Here is a 15,539-nt window from a genome sequence, read left to right as displayed (position 1 = left end):
TCATGCACTGGTCAGGGAAGCCAATCAGCTGGAGCCAGGCCGACCACCCAGAGGTGATGCCATCCCCTGGCTCCTATGCACTGGTCTTGGATGTCACTCTCGCAACGGAGAGGCGAGCTGCCCGATTCTCCCGCGTCCTGATAGATGGCGGAAGCAGTATCAATATACTGTACCGCGATACCATGGAGAAGCTGAACATCAAGGCGAAGCAGCTTATGCCAAGCCGAACCGTGTTCCATGGTATCGTCCCCGGCTTGTCTTGCTCCCCAATCGGCAAGATTAAGATGGATGTTCTCTTCGGAGACAAAGATCATTTTCGCCGAGAAGCGATCTGGTTCGAAGTAGTGGATCTGGAGAGCCCCTACCATGCTTTGCTTGGCCGACCTGCTCTGGCCAAGTTCATGGTTGTGCCCCACTACGCCTACCTGAAGATGAAGATGCCGAGCTCGAAGGGGATCATCACGGTAGCCGGCGATTACAAGAAGTCCATCGAGTGTGCCATGGCCAGTAGCCGGCTGGCCGAGTCCCTCGTAGTGGCAGAAGAGAAGAAGATGCTGGAGCGGGTTGTGGCCATGGCCGGCAAGCAGCCGGCCCTGTCCCCCAACTCCAAAGATTGTGATGCACAGGGCTCTTTCCATCTGGCCAAAGAGACAAAGAAGATACCTCTGGACCCGGAGAATCCGGAGAGGTTTGCCGTCATTGGGGCAAACTTGGACAGTAAATAGGAAGGCGAGCTCGTCGACTTCCTCCGTGAGAATCGAGACATTTTTGCATGGTCCCCAAAGGACATGCCGGGTGTCCCGAAGGATTTCGCCGAGCACAAATTACATGTCCGAGCTGACGCGAAGCCGGTCAAGCAGCCCCTCCGCCGACTGTCAGAAAAGAAGCGAAGAATCGTAGGAGAAGAGGTAGCCCGGCTCCTCGCTGCTGGCTTTATTATGAAAGTGTTTTTTCCAGAATGGCTTGCCAACCCAGTTCTGGTATTGAAGAAGAACAACAAGTGGCGTATGTGTATAGACTACACCAGCCTGAACAAGGCCTGCCCCAAGGATCCGTTTGCTTTGCCACGGATTGACCAAGTGATAGACTCCACAGCCAGATGCGAGCTGTTGAGTTTTTTGGATGCCTACTCAGGGTACCATCAGATCAAGTTGGACCCAGCAGACCGCCTAAAGACTGCCTTCATCACACCATTCGGAGCTTTCTGCTACCTGACTATGACATTCGGCCTGAGGGATGCCGGTGCCACTTTTCAGCGTTGCATGCAGAAATGCCTCCTCAAGCAACTCGGCAGAAATGCCCACGTCTATGTAGACGACATTGTGGTGAAGACAGAGAAGCGCGGCACCCTGCTGGAAGATCTCAAAGAAACATTTGCCAACTTGCGCCGATTCCAAATCAAGCTCAACCCCGAGAAATGCGTGTTCGGAGTACCAGCCGGCCAGCTGCTAGGCTTCCTGGTCTCCGAACGCAGCATCGAGTGCAACCCTGTAAAGATCAAGGCCATCGAGAGGATGGAGATTCCCACCAAACTGCGAGATGTGCAGAAGTTCACCGGGTGCTTGGCCTCCCTAAATCGCTTTATCAGCCGACTAGGAGAGAAGGCTCTCCCCCTGTACCGACTCATGAAGAAGTCCACTCACTTCGAGTGGAATGACCAAGCCGACCAAGCCTTCCATGAGTTGAAGAAGATGCTGACCACTCCGCCTGTCCTGGCAGCGCCGACTGAGAAGGAGCCCATACTCCTCTACATTGCCGCGACTAGCCGAGTAGTCAGTACAGTTGTTGTGGTCCAGCGCCCGGAAGAAGGCCGAGCCCAGCTAGTCGAGAGGCCGGTGTATTACCTAAGCGAAGTACTATCCAGCTCAAAGCAGAACTACCTGCACTACCAGAAGATGTGCTATGGGGTGTACTTCGCCGCCAAGAAGCTGAATCCCTACTTCCAAGAGCATCCCATCACGGTCGTATGCACCGCCCCGCTCGCCGAGATCATAGGCAGCCGGGATGCACCGGCCGGGTGGCTAAGTGGGCCATTGCATTGGCACCATACACGATCTTCTACCAACCCCGCACCGCCATCAAGTCCCAAGCATTGGCCGACTTCCTCGTCGACTGGGCCGAGACCCAGTACCTACCGCCGGCTCCCGACTCTACCCATTGGCGGATGCACTTCGACAGGTCCAAAATGCGCACCGGCTTGGGAGCCGGCATCGTCCTCACCTCTCCCAAAGGTGACAAACTCAGATACACGCTGCAAATCCACTTCGCCGCCTCCAACAACGTGGCCGAGTACGAGGCGCTCGTACATGGGCTCCGGCTAGCCAAAGAGCTCGGCATACGCCGGATCCCGTGTTACGGCGACTCGGACTTGGTGGTCCAGCAGTTGTCTGGCGACTGGGACACCAAGGACGCGAATATGGCGAGCTATCGATTCCTCGTCCAGCAGATCGGCAGGTACTTCGAAGGGTGCGAGTTCCTCCACGTGCCAAGGGCCGACAACGACCAAGCAGATGCCCTAGCACGGATCGGCTCCACCCGACAGGCCATACCGACTGGCGTCTCCCTCCAGCGCCTCCTCAAGCCGTCCATCAAGCTGTCTCCAGAGTCGGACTCTATCTTCGTACCGCCTGTGCCAGATGCAGCCGGATCCGACTGGAGGAACCCCGCAGGCGGCACGGGGACTTCGACAACTGGCCCACCGACTGCCGTAGTCGCACCCGGCCCGGGGACTTCAGAACCTAGCCCGGGGACTGCAGCAGTCGGCCCGGGGACTGCAGCGACACAAGAAGCGGTGGCCGACTCCAACTCCACGCCACCCAACCCACCCACCCGAGTCATGGTGGCTACACTAACAGAAGAAGAAGTCACAGCTCCATCTTGGGCCCAGCCCATCCTCAGATTCCTAGTCAGCAGAGAGCTGCCGGCTGATGAGATCTCAGCAAGACTAGTGCAACGACGAGCCGGAGCATATGCAGTAATCAACAGAGATCTTGTTAAGCGCAGCGTCACTGGAGTCTTCCAGCGCTGTGTCGAGCCAGAAAAAGGAGTGGCAATCCTCAAGGATATCCACCAAGGCGAATGCGGCCACCACGCAGCCTCAAGATCACTTGTGGCCAAGGCTTTCCGCCATGGTTTCTTTTGGCCGACTGCCTTGGAAGATGCCAAAGAGATAGTCAAGAGCTGCAGAGGATGCCAAGTCTTCAGTTCCAAGCAACACCTGCCGGCTTCTGCACTCAAGACCATTCCCCTCACCTGGCCCTTTGCCGTCTGGGGACTGGACATGGTGGGCCCTTTCAAGACAGCCCGCGGCGGCTTGACACATCTGCTTGTCGCTGTGGACAAGTTCACCAAGTGGATCGAAGCGAAGCCGATCAAGAAGCTGAGCGGGCCGACTGCCGTAACATTCATCACCGATATCACTACTCGGTACGGCGTGCCGCACAGCATCATCACCGACAACGGCACGAACTTTGCCAAAGGAGCATTGGCGCGTTTCTGCGCGACGCAGGGCATCCGACTGGACTTAGCGTCCGTTGCCCACCCGCAGTCAAACGGCCAGGTCGAGCGAGCAAATGGACTCATCCTCTCCGGCATCAAGCCCCGACTGGTGGTACCACTGGAGCGATCGGCCGGCTGCTGGCTCGATGAGCTGCCGGCTGTCCTCTGGAGTCTGCGTACTACCCCCAACAAGTCAACCGGCTTCACTCCGTTCTTCCTTGTATATGGTGCCGAGGCTGTCATCCCAACCGACATCGAGTTCGACTCACCTCGGGTCACCATGTACACGGAGGCGGAGGCCAAGGAAGCAAGAGAAGACGGCGTCGACCTACTAGAAGAAGGCCGGCTGTTAGCACTCAACCGGTCCGCCATCTACCAGCAAGGGCTGCGCCGCTACCACAACCGCAAGGTCAAGCCAAGATCCTTCCAAGAGGGCGACCTTGTGCTTCGGCTGATCCAGCGAACAGCCGGCCAGCACAAGCTCTCGGCCCCGTGGGAAGGCCCCTTCGTCATCAGCAAGGCACTAGGCAACGACTCCTACTACTTGATCGACGCGCAAAAACCAAGAGCACGCAAGAGAGATGACTCCGACAAGGAGTCGGAGCGACCATGGAACGCAAACCTCCTGAGAAGATTTTTCAGTTGAAAGCAGTATGTATCATGCTACCCTTTTGTATTAAGTATGAAACAACAGGCTCCCCGAGGAGCACTCGGGGACTGCCTTTATCTATGAGTGACGAGTGTCATATCCATGAATGTATTACTACATTTGATTTCTTGTCTGGCACCGGGTTCGACTAGTCGGCCCGGGGACTCGCCGCCTTGAGCTATATTAAAAGTTCTACCTGAAATCAGACAAGTAGTGTGCCGGCTCCCGAGTCCTCTCTTGTTGAAAGTCGCAGCTCGAAGAACCGACTGTCCGACTAGCAAGAGACAAGGCAGAAAGGATGCCCACACGAAAAACGGCTAAGAACTAACGAACTTATATAGCAAAAAGACGGCCTCCAACCACGCTTGCCGGCTGTCAGAACAGCCGGCTGGCCGGCTTCCTAAACACTTAGCTCTAATCCAACAAAGCTAGAGTACTTGCCCTCCCAATTGGCCAAGCACTCCTCCAGCCACAGATTGCAGAGCAACTGTCTGACTGGGGAGGCGGCAACCAAGGGAGGGCGGCAAAGGAAACAACAGAAGGATGAAAAGCAAAGAACGAGGAAAAGCCAAACGCATGCATAAGTTATATATACATATAAAGCCCCCAACAGGCCGGCAATCGATATAGTTCGAATACACCCCCAGTGGGTGGAATTGTGTAGACTTAACAGAATATTGTTCCAAAAGTGACAAGACAGGAAAACAAAAGATAGCAGACTAGACTAAGGCGCGGTGTGGGAGCCAGGCTGGTCGGTGGAGATGGCGTCGCCGGCTGAAGGAGTGGCCGGCTGGCGGGTCTCGGCTTGGTCATCACCGGTGGCAGGCGACGCACCCGCGCGTGACGTGGTGCTGGAGGCGCGGTCAGGCTGAGGCTGGTCGGCCGCTCCACCATCCGGCCCGGCGTCTTCACCCTCCTCCTCCTCCTCCTCGCCCTCGTCGCTGGAGTCGATCTCCTCCGCCGAGTCTTCACCGTCTGCCGGGTTCAGCCCGAACCACTCCTCCGCCTGGGCGACACCGTTGTCATCTACCTCAAGGGCGAAGACGCTGGTGTCGGTGTAGTCGGCGATCGCCGAAGCCCGCCGGATGATAGCCGGCTGCGCCGGCTCCAGCTCCGTGTCGGCTTGCTGCCGCCAGGTAGCCAGCTGGCCCAGACTCAGGCCGAGGTACCAGGCCTTGACGAACTCCAGCGCCCGCCTGGCGCCGGACCGAGCCGCCGAGGCCTTCCAGGCTTCGAAGCAACCGACCGCCACCTCCAGCCAGTCGGCAGTACGACTGGGGGTGCGGGGAACCACTTCGCCGGGCTAGAGGGCGGTCAATACTTGCGCCCCGGCACGCTGAAGCCGGCGGAGCAGTCGGTGAGCCGGCTGGAGACGGGTCTGGATCGCCAAAAGCTGCTCCTCCAGCGAACGGCCAGCGTTTGGTGCAATCTCGACGCCAGCCAGCCTTCGTGCTTGGCGGCGGGCTTCGATGATCTGGCTGGCGGCGGTAGAGTAGCCAGGAAAGTACTCTGTGCAAGAAAGAAAGAGAAAGAAGAGAAAACACCAAGTCAGAAAACGAGCCAAAAGCGGCAGACGGCAAGAAAGGACGAAGAAGTAGGCGGCTTACCGTCAACCAGATCTTCGATCTGGCCATAGCCGTTGATCAGAGTCTGCTTTGCTTCAGCCCAGCCAGCTGCTTCAGTCTCGTACTCGGCCTGGAGGGCGGCTTCGCGGTCCTGCACCGCCTTCAGAGCCGCCTTGTGGCCCTCCTCCTGGTCGGCCAACCTCATGGCCAGGCGGTCACGTTCCTGCACCAAGGCGGCAAACTCGGCCTCCTTGGCACGAAGGGCAGTCTGAGACTCTCCCAGCTGTGCCCTCAGACTGGCGTTGGCCGCTGCAGGGACGGCAGAAAAAGAAGAAACAATAAGAGGAAGTCGTCAAGGAAGATCCGACCCGACTGCTCAGCAGTCGGCCCGAATCTCGGGGACTACACCCAGTGGGTGCGCTGACGCGCCCCCACATGAGATAAAGAACAAAGCACTTACCCCGGCTCTCAGTTAGGTCGGCGGTCTTCTGGGTCAGCTCCCGAGCCTGGGAGTTGAAGGCAGCCGCGCGAAGATTGTGGTAGTCCTGCAAGACAGGCAGAAGATTGAAGTAAGAACAAGAATAGCAAAGCCAAATCCACTAAGAAGTTCCAAGCCGCCTGCTCAGCAGCCGACTCGGAACTCGGGGACTACACCCAGTGGGTGCGCTGACGCGCCCCCACGGAAGAAGCCAAGATCAAGAAGAAGCAAGATAAGAAGACTAACCCGGATGGCCGCCCGCGTCGCAAGGAATTCGTCAGTGTATCGCCTCAGCGCCGTAGCCTGGGCCTGGAGCCGGGTCCGGACGTCCTGCGCGGCCACGTTCATCACGGCCGTCCCTCCGCCCGGCGTCCACCCCGAGGTGGCGCTGGCCACCTCCACATTCTGGGCCGACGAGCTGGAGCCCGCGGCCGGCTGCGGCTCCGACGCAGCCTTCCCCGCGCGCCGGCTCGGCGGCATCCGGACCGCCAGCTCAGTCCTCGCGGCCGGCTCGCCCCCCGCCGACTGCGCAGGCGGCAGATCAGGCCGGCCGCCTTGAGCCGCCCCAGTCGGCGGGGTCGGCAACGGCGCCCTCTCCAGGATGACGACGTCGTCATCCCTCTCCAGCCCCGGCTGGTCACCGCCGGCTTCTTCTGGCGGGGGCTCCGGGGCCCCAGGCGCTGCGACGCGCAGTGGGGTGACCAACAAGGCCCCCTCCGCCATCACCGCAGCAGCAGCCTCCGCTTGGGCCTTGGCTGCGGCGTCGGCGCGCGCCTTCGCCGCCTCCTCCTCCTGCGCCGCCTGGGCGGCGGCCGCCTTCCGTGCCTCCGCCTCCCGCGCCTCCCGCTCCTCCCGCACCTCCCGCGCGTTCCGTCCCGTCGCCGCCTGAATGTCGGCACGGGGGTCCACGTGGCGAGTGGTGCTTCCAGATCCCCTCGGCGACTCAACGACGGAGGCGGCAGCCGCCCGCTCGAGCGACAATGGAGCTCTGGTTGTTTGGAGAAAAAGACAAGGATTCAGGAGCCACCAGAGAAAAAAAAAGAGTGCACGAAGGAGTTTTGAACTTACTCCGACACCGTATGCGGTCGCTTCACCGCCTTGCGGAAGCGAGCCGCCTTCGCGGCCGCCTCCTCCCGCCTGGTCGCCGCCGCCCCGCCCCTGGGCTTCTTCGTCCGACTACCGAACAAACCCTGCGCGGCGCGACGCTTTTGCCCGCCGCCCTGAGCAGGCGGCGCAGCAGAGGAACCCGCGCCGTGGCCAGACGCCGGCTAACGGCGTGGGACGACTTCAGCCTCGTCGTCGTCCGGCCAGTCGTCGAAGCTGACTCCATGCCCGGAGCCGCTTGCTTCGCCGCCGGCTTGGCCACCGCCCGGCTCGGTGTTGTCGTCCATAGCAGCCGCCCCCAAGTCGGGGTCCTCCAGATCGTGCTCCGTCCGGTCCCGGACGAACCGGCGCTCCGCGTCCGACCCGCCTGCCGGCCGAAGAAGAGGGCTCTGTCGAAAACAAGCCGACTAGTCAGAGTCGGCCAAAAGGAACTCGGCGACAAAACTGAGAGAAGAAGAAGAGACAAGGAGAACATACCGTAGGCGGCGGATTGGCTCGGCAATATGGCTCCTTGCCGAACTGCCACTCTGCGGAGAGTTTGCAGTTCGCAAGGTAGTTCACCATATATGCCACCTCGTCGTGCGGCATGTCCTTGGTACACATCCGGCTCGGATCGAGCTGGCCGCTCATCTGACAGATCAGATGAGGGCGGCTCTGGAGCGGGAGTACCCGGCGCGTGACGAAGGCGGCCAGCAGGTCGGGCCCCGACAGGCCCTCCGACTGGATCATCGCTCGCACTCGGGCGACGGCTGCGTTTCCAGCCGGCGTCAGCGTCACGGCCCGGTAGGACCACTTGGGCCGCCTGCCCGCCGGTGGGCCGGCTACGTAAGACGGCAGATTGACGTAGTCGCCCTGCGGGGCGACGTTCCTCACGTAGAAGTATGATTTTTGCCATAACTTCACCGACTGGATCAGCGTGATGACGGGGAAGGGGTTGTCGGCGGCCACCCTCCGCATCGCGATGAAGGCGCCACTCTGGCACGCCTTGCATGCGCGTGCCCAGCTTGGACTGGAAGAACTCCCCCCAGAGCTCGAGGGTAGGGAGGACGCCGAGGTAGCCTTCGCACAAGGTGACGAAGGCGGACAGCAGCACCACCGTGTTGGGGGGAGGTGGTGCGGCTGGAACTGGTAGAACTCGAGCCAAGAGCGGAAGAAAGCGCTCACGGGCAGGCCGATGCCGCGCAAGAAATGCGAGCGGAAGACTACCCGCTCGCCTTCCCGCGGCTCCGGCGTAATCTCCTTCGCCGGCGCGAGACGGACCTCCACCTTGTCCGCGCCGGGCAGCCGCCGCGTCTTGCGGAGGAATTCGACGTGATCCTCGTGGATGTTGGAGCCGTCCCAATCCCCGCCGTACTGCATCGTGGCGTGGGGCTGGCGAGAACGAGCGCGGCGGCGGAGGAACGAGTGGTGGAAGAGCGCGGCGGCGAGGCGCTGTTGCAAGAAAGGGCAGGAGGAAGAAGATGGTGGAAAGAGGAGGAGCGTGCGACAGCCTGCCGCTCTCCCCCCTACTTATAGCTTCGCTAGGTGAAGCCGGGGATGCCGGACGTGGGGTGAGACGTGGATTAACTGCACCCACTCCCCCACGCCTCGCGATTATTACGCACTAAAAGCGTGCCGAAACCGCCGCAGGGAGACGTGCGGGCGGCTTCGGGCCGCAGAGAATCCGCGCCTGGGCCCGGGCGTGGGCGTGGCGGGCCCCCGCCCTGCGGCGACGTCCCGTCGCGCGCGTGGGCTGGCAGGCTTTTTAGCCAAGAAAGGCCACGTAGTTCGCAGGCGGCAAGTGGCCGGCCCGCGGCCCGGTGCACGCGCTGGCGAGCTCCCGCCCTCCGACTCCAAATTTTTTGGCCGAGACGGCGCGCCCAACCAAAGTCGGCTCCCAGCTGCCGGCTCGTCAAGATAGGAAGCTGACCGAGCTTCTCGACTCCCACCCAACCTCGAAGCCCAATCAGCTTCGGGGACTACTGTCGGAGTAAATGGCCACGGGTAGCCTAACCGACTGCCCCTGGCTCTTCAAAAATTATCAGGCCATTTGAGCCTTCAAGCATTTCAAGCATTGGGCCGCCTTCCTCGGTCGGCTACCTCTGAAGCCGACTCTCAGAAGGCGACCCAGCCTCAGCAACCTCCCCCCAAGATAACCACGGGATGGCCGACTCCAGGAAGCCGGCCATAAAGGATGCCGACTCCCCAGAGCCGGCCACGAAGAACGCCGACTCCCCAGAGCCGGCCACGAAGAGCGCCGACTCCAAGAAGCCGGCCAAGACCGCAACTACACTCACATAACGGTGACAAGACGGGGTGTGGCCACAGTGCGGCCCACTACTCCCGAAGCCCGAGGCAGGCATGGCCACAGGACGCCGTACGGGACGGCCATCTCCCGTCCGGCTCGGCACTGTAGCCATGCTGGCCTCAACGTCACCCACGACAGACGCCAGTACGGCCCACGGGCGGCGGGCCCCTTTAGCCAGAGAGAAGCGCGAAGGCGGCCCGGCCTCCCCTAGTCGGCCAAGGGCGTAGCCGGCCCCCAGAAGCCGGCTATCCCCTCCCTCGAAGCATGTGCCACATTAAGGAGACAAGACGAGGTAAGGCTACAGTGAGAGCCCTCGAGGCGGCACGCTGTAGCCACGCCTACCTCGACGAAGCCCTCGTCATCAGGGACGAGGCTACAGTAAGCAGCCGCCGACAAGACCCTAGGCAGTGGGGCCGGCCTGTCGACCAAGAGGCCGGCAGCCGGCGGGACCCACCAGTCGGCAGGCCCCAGCGGCCGGCGGAGAAGCCGGCGAGCGCAGACACTGACGACTGGGACCCGCGCCCAGCTGGATTACAATTGTACCCTCGGGGGGTAGGCCTATATAAACCCCCCGGGGCACGCATGCAAAGGGTTGGCTTCTTAGAGTCACACACACCATAGAGAGAGGGAAGTGAGAGCTAGCCTTGCTCTTCTTCTCCCTTGAACCCAACAGCTCTAGGAGCAATTGTAACTACTCTTTCTGATCTAGTGATCATGCGGAGACCCCGCAGAGCAGGACTAGGGGTGTTATCTCCACGGAGAGCTCCGAACCTGGGTAAGATTCGCCGGCGTGCATGTCTTCGCCTCATCCCGTTTCCAAGCACCGGCGACGTCTTACTGGCACCCACCATGATAAGCCACCCGTTGGCATATGTCGCACCTACCACCCGACAATGATGATGCTCCCACGCGCCACAATAAGCAGACAAGTACATGAAGCCATCGATAATTGCATCAACAGTCAGTTGTACTTTAACATTCTCCTCGTCGCATTCACACCAAACAATCCGACAATATGTTAGTTGGGAGAACATGAGTGTTCTCAGAGCTCAGCGAGTCTTGGCCGTCGGATCGATTTCTTGATGCGATTTGGACCGTCCGATCTCGCCTTCGGATGACATCGGTCGTCGGATCAAAACTCGACACTGCTACAATGAATAGTGTGTCCTCTAGCGTGCCACCGCCTGTAATTTCCATGCCCCGCTGAGGGCATTTTCGTCATTTCACAGCCTGGCGTATAAAATGCAGTGCTCCCGTGGAGAACCCAGCGCCCGCCTCGCGCCCGTCTGCTCCTCCCGCCCCCTCTCCTCTTCCTCCCGCGTCCCGCCTCACCTCTCTCTCTCTCTCTCTCCCTCCAAACCCTAACCCGCCGCTGTCCAGGTCCAGCCCCACGCCGCCGTCGTCTTCTTTGCCCAGCCGGCCGCTGCCGCACCGCATGCTCGTGCGCAGGGGCGAGAAGGGGAACCACCGCCCGCCTCCGGAGCGCGAGAGGTGAGGCAGCGCCCGGATCCACGGCGGCATCGACGCGCCGTCGTCGACCTGAGCCGCCATGGTCTCACCCTGCTGTGCTCCTTCCCCTCCACGGCTCCTAGCTCGGGTAAGCACCCCCATCCCCATGGCCGTTTCACATTCCAGATCCTCCTTCTCTTATCTTTTGTGTGTGTGTGCTCAACTGCTCATGAAGCTTCTCTCTTCTCCACGGACGGACCTCCCTCACCAGGCAACAACAAGCCATCTCAAGGGAGTGGATTCTCAAGTCACCCCATCTCAAGGGGCAAGGTGGCGTCGGTTGAGGTGATTTGCCTTTCCTTGCTGCGTGTTGGTTTTCCACGCTCATTGATCTGTAATCTTGTTTCCATGCAGGTCCCATCAAATTCGGTCACTACGCCGAATCTGCTGCAGTGGTCGTCGATCTGCTGTTATGGTCGTTGATTTACAGGTACGTGTATATGTATGTTCAGCCCTCTTCTTGGCCGTTGGCTTCTCTTCGTCTCTAACCTCCCATTGTTTTCCTTGCAGATTCGTCCAGTGTTGTTGGTGCCTCCTTTAATCTGACCCGGTTGCGTCTTCATTCATGGATTTGCAGATTAATCCCTCTTCTCCTCCTCCTTTTCGGTACTCTTCTGTTAGAGTGCTAGGCATACAGCGGCATGGCCAAGGGCTCTTTTAGGCTTGACCATGTGTTTGGCCGGCAAGGGCCTTTTGTTGTTTGTCTTGCCTCTGGTAAAGGCCAAAGGTGCTATTGGTTGTTTTTGGTGCGGTATAGATTTATGTCTTTTCTTCTTTGTATGGTCCTGGTAGGGCCTGTAATTGCTGCTCCTTTGTTGGTGGAGTGTTGGTGGTTTTGCTGCTTTCGGTCTAGCTAGGTTCCAAGGAATGGGATATTTATATTTGTCTTGTTCTGTTGATTGCTTATTATGCGGCTGCACATTGGATCTAGCTGTGTTCTTAATGAAATATGGCTTTGTTGTGTAGGAAAGAGTTAGGCCTGCCAAGTTTCTTGGGGTTGTGTGATGAGTACTATTCCTAGAGATGCTTTAGTGTTTTAGTGTGCCCTTTTTGATTGATATTTTTGAAGAATAAATGGAATTGCTGACGGCCAGAGCCTAAAACAGAGGAATGGAGTTCTTGGATCCATATGGTTTTGTAAAATAGAGAAATTGAGTTCTTGAGGTTATATAATAATTAGGCCTGCCTAGGAGGTGCTTTACTGTTTTTCCCCTCTTTTGGTTAGTACTTTTGGAATAATAAATGGATCTTCTGAGAGATGACAGCTAGAATAAATTCAGATGTCTTGGAGTTGTAGTATATGGATCTGGTGAGAGCTGAGGGCTAAAATATATTATGTTGTCTTGGAGTTGTTTTTGCCATCTGATAATTAGGACCTGTCCAGGAGGTGTGTTGTTGTTTCAATTGTGTTCCTTTTGATTGGTGTTATTTGACGAATCAATGGATCTTGTGAGGGATGAATGCTAAAACGGATTCAGTCGTCTTGAGGTTGTAATATATGGATCTGATGAGAGATGTGGGTTAAAATAGATTTAGTTATCTTGGAGAGTTTTTTATTTTTCTGTTGTGGTAAATGAGATAGCACGTTGCTGCATGCTTTTAGGTTCTTGATAGTTAGTGTGGGTCATTGAATTTGTGCTCTGCCGTGAAAATGCGCTGGTGTGACCCTAGCCATGGTGGCGCCCCTCTTCCCACGTTTAGGTGCTTCCTCTCTCCATGCCCTTCCATCTGTTCATCTAACTTCCTCCCCCTCCACTCCTGGTCGAGGCACACGTCGTTGATGCTCTGCTATATCAAGCAGCCCTCCACTTCAGTTATTTTGCTTGGTGATAGATATAGTTCACTTTGTCTATAATCTTCATTTCTTTTTTTTTTGAGTTTTTTTCAACTACATAGGTTAGTGTTTAGTTTCCAAGGAAGGCAAGTGTTTATTTATTCAACATTTAATAACAACATGTATTACATGATGTGATGCCTGAGTGTGATTTTGTAGGCAAGACATCAACGGAAAGGTGTTGGGATGTCACCTTTACTGCCTAAATGCTTCTAAAGTTTCCATCGGCGTTCAACGGGGGTTTGGAGAGATCCTGACCAGCTGAACTGACAACCCCGCTTACTCCTGCAACCTAAGGATTCCAGGCATGCCACTGATCTCCACTGCCGGCAATTTATTCTGTAGTGTCACTATCCCATCTCTTGTTGTTCTATATGGTCCACGTAAAAGAGGTTTTTGATGCATTGGTTATTTGTATTAGATGATTAGTACATCAGGAAATTGCACAACCTCCCCATCTTTTTAATCTAAATGATGGTAAGCACGAGTAGGCTTCTATGCCTACCGGATCCAGTGTAAGATTTTTCTAAATTGATGTAGTTATAGAGCTACAGAATGGGCTTGCATGTAAGAAACCACCAATTTTAAATTAAAGAGAACGAGGTTTCCGCTCTAGGTTATGTACTTACTCTGTTATCCACTTACCATGTTAATTCATATATCACATGCCGTGCTAGGATATAGGAGGCTTACATTACATGCAGCAGAGCAGGTCGATCAGGCAAATCATCATTCGAAGTTTGGGTCGATGATGATGTGTAATAGACTCCTCATATTGCTCTTGTCTTGTGGTGTTTGCGACGTTGTCGCTTGTGGTAGTCATATACTGATAGTTGGTTTAATTCTGGTTAAAAGTGTCAGGCTTTTGAGAAATTCTGGTTCCAGTGGGTGGTTGTTAAAGTGGTGGTGGCGTTAATTATTTAGGGGCACAAGAGGCTGTAGTTGCTAATTATTGACCGGTTGCAACTAACTATAATACATATATGAATTTTCTATTGATTGACTGGAAGTCAAGGTTCTGTTCGATGATTTGCATATGTCTCTGAATTTCATTATGTTTCCCTTATGCTCATTTGTCCTGGAAGTTACCGTATATGCACCTCCACTCATAGCATGCCCACAGTGTGAATTAGTTGATTAGGATTTTATACATTTCCTTTTACCCTTTCTATGGTAGTTCTGATACTACATAGTTTATCTATTCAATCGATTATCTAGCTGTAGGTTATCCTTTTCTTGTTCCCAGTTTGAGATTTTTTTTATTCAGACATTTTGGATCATGCTAAGATACTTGAGACAGATTTTTTTAACTAGGAGCTCATTATAATTTGTTTTTGTCTCTGCAGCTGTTATTTCAGTTAATGCTTGGTTGAGCCTAGAGAATAACATATTAACATGGAGAACTATTCATGTGGTGATCCCCAAAACTTTCTAATAGTTCTGTGGAGTAGGAAGGCTGGCATGAGTTTGTAGAACAATCTTGAACACTTCTCAAACTAGACTGACCATTATAGTTTGCAGAACAAGGTAATGTCACCTCTGAAAGTTAGGTGTCTCTTTGTGCTTCATTTTCAGTTATATTGGTATTGCGCATATCTGGTCAAGGTGAAATTGATACTAGCTCTTAGCTCTGGTCAAGGAGTTACTCATCTGTCGGATGACTAAATCTTGTTGTACATAAGGGTCAGTAAAAGAACTGTATTCTTACTGTGATGATGTCCATATGGCACACTCAATGGATATGTCCATCAACAGGTATTTACAACGCAGAGTCAGGCGACAAAGCAGTCAGACCAAACTATCTCTATCCATATATATGTAGTCTGATGTTATGTCATAGCCGAACCATATAAGTTTCTTATACTGCTCTGCTTTTGATGTATTAGACTTCTATCCATTGTAATGAACTTGTTGTCGGGGGGATCACTATGGCTTGATTATATGGTATGAAGTTTGGGTTTGGTTTTGAGCTCAGCTGTATAAAAGTACATGCTTACAACCATAGATACATGTGATAAGTCATTGAGTGATTAAGCATAGTTTTGGATTTGGCGTGCTGGACCAATTAGATGGACAGGGCAACTTCAATTGAATCATCCATTGCATAGCCGTGCAAACTGTGTTGGTGTAAGATATCTTTTCCTATATCGTTAATCATGATCTTATGAACCACTCAAAACTTTGTATTGTATTTTGGGTACATTTGCTTCTTTTGAGAAAGTTCTCTTAAGGATATGTCATAATCATGTATAGGGGGATGGATAAGTTAGGGCCGGGGGGTGCGGCAAGTCGCACATCCTATCTAGTATCAGCTACCTCCTGCAACGGGAGCGACTTGTCCAGCATCCATCTCTCCACACCATCGCCAGCGTCAGCTCTCCATATCCAAATAACGAGTGCGGACTCGGGCCTCAGTGCTACTTTAGGCGCGAAGACCACACAGAGCCTTCCATCCTTGGTCTCGCCAGCCGTCAATGTTTCATTAACTCTCCTGCGCGGCGGCATATCCATTCGAAAGAATTGCATCGTGGCGGTGTTAAGCACACGGGCGTCTGTCGGCGCTCCAATGGTCCAATAGATGAAGCCATTCACCACCGTACCTTGTTGGGGCCAGA

The 15,539-nt window shown here is 55.5% G+C and overlaps 1 long non-coding RNA gene across 4 annotated transcripts; it reads left to right on the top strand.

Annotated features, from left to right (window-relative positions):
* Nucleotides 1-10,847: 10,847 nt before the first annotated feature.
* Nucleotides 10,848-14,890, top strand: LOC141027772 (uncharacterized). 4 transcript variants are annotated; one of them, XR_012189673.1, is made up of 6 exons: nt 10,848-11,178; nt 11,302-11,375; nt 11,445-11,520; nt 11,601-11,696; nt 13,084-13,229; nt 14,271-14,890. It is a non-coding gene; the product is annotated as an uncharacterized lncRNA (long non-coding RNA). The 4 variants fall into 4 exon arrangements; XR_012189671.1 differs by having other exon boundaries at nt 11,601-12,791; XR_012189670.1 differs by having other exon boundaries at nt 11,266-11,375; nt 11,601-12,791.
* Nucleotides 14,891-15,539: the final 649 nt, after the last annotated feature.

The sequence above is a fragment of the Aegilops tauschii genome, chromosome 7, assembly GCF_002575655.3.
Source record: "Aegilops tauschii subsp. strangulata cultivar AL8/78 chromosome 7, Aet v6.0, whole genome shotgun sequence".
NCBI classification, from domain to species: Eukaryota; Viridiplantae; Streptophyta; class Magnoliopsida; order Poales; family Poaceae; genus Aegilops; species Aegilops tauschii.
This window is presented reverse-complemented; position numbering and strand designations above follow the sequence as displayed.